Genomic DNA, 1,070 nt, shown 5'->3' on the forward strand with positions numbered 1-1,070 from the left:
GCATAATTTGGTCCCAAAAATGATTTTCTCAAATAAACTCAAGGGATCAAAACACATTTGTCATGAATGCATTAGTATCATACGGTTTAAATTATATAATATATAAACACTATAGGTACTAAAAGTATCCTACGGCTTTAATTATGCAAGGCACGCATGCACCGTCCTTGAGTTGTTAGTGATGTAAGGAAAATAATGAAACTCTTAGCATGCTGATGGATTTAATCAATGATTTTAACTATATGGTCTGGGTAGTATCAAGTTTGTGGTTTCATAACCTTGCAATTTATTTATGTAATAGATTTCTTTCTTTTAAGAGAATGTGGAATAAGTTAAAGATGTTGCATCATATATGTTTGCTTATGACTTATAGCAACTATTAGATGTCAGTACTATGAAAGTTTGTTGTGGCTTTAGGTGCTGAATATATTTTGCTAAATTTCTTTTGCACAAATTCCATCCATATTACCTTATATGTACTTGAATTCTTTACCATTAATTTTACTCGTTTCATTCTATATCATGTCTTTTATCCACTATTGTACATGTCCAAATCACTTAAGTCTATATTAATTACCTTACCTTCAATGGGCGCTACCCCCAGTAGTCCCTCTTAAGAGCCATTATCTTAACATTCTCATTTTGTTACACTACACTTACCTAACTGTACCTCTTTATCACCCAGCACTTCAATCCATAAAACATAGCAGTTCAAATTAAAAAAAAAAAAATTAACTTTAATCCTCCACAATATTCTCCTATCAAATAGTCCTAGCAAGGCACTTCTCTTGTCACTTAATACCCACAGTGCAGTGGGACCCAGTGAGGTTGCTCACGAAACTGTAAAAGAGTAAATGATTTAGAGAAATCACAGTGAGCAGCTCGACGAGGAAATAAAAGACGGACTAGTGTGTGTGTGTTGGGGGGGCTAAGATCACAGAATATCTTACTCTTCTTTGAGGCGTTTATTGGGATTGAGAGAATTTGCTGAGAGATCCATCACCGCGGAATGACGAGGGGCTACAGAAGAAGCACCGTAGCCGTCCAGGATGAAAAGGAGCGAGATCAGC

This window comes from Dendrobium catenatum, unplaced genomic scaffold (assembly GCF_001605985.2).
Source record: "Dendrobium catenatum unplaced genomic scaffold, ASM160598v2 fragScaff_scaffold_501, whole genome shotgun sequence".
Classification (NCBI taxonomy): Eukaryota; Viridiplantae; Streptophyta; class Magnoliopsida; order Asparagales; family Orchidaceae; genus Dendrobium; species Dendrobium catenatum.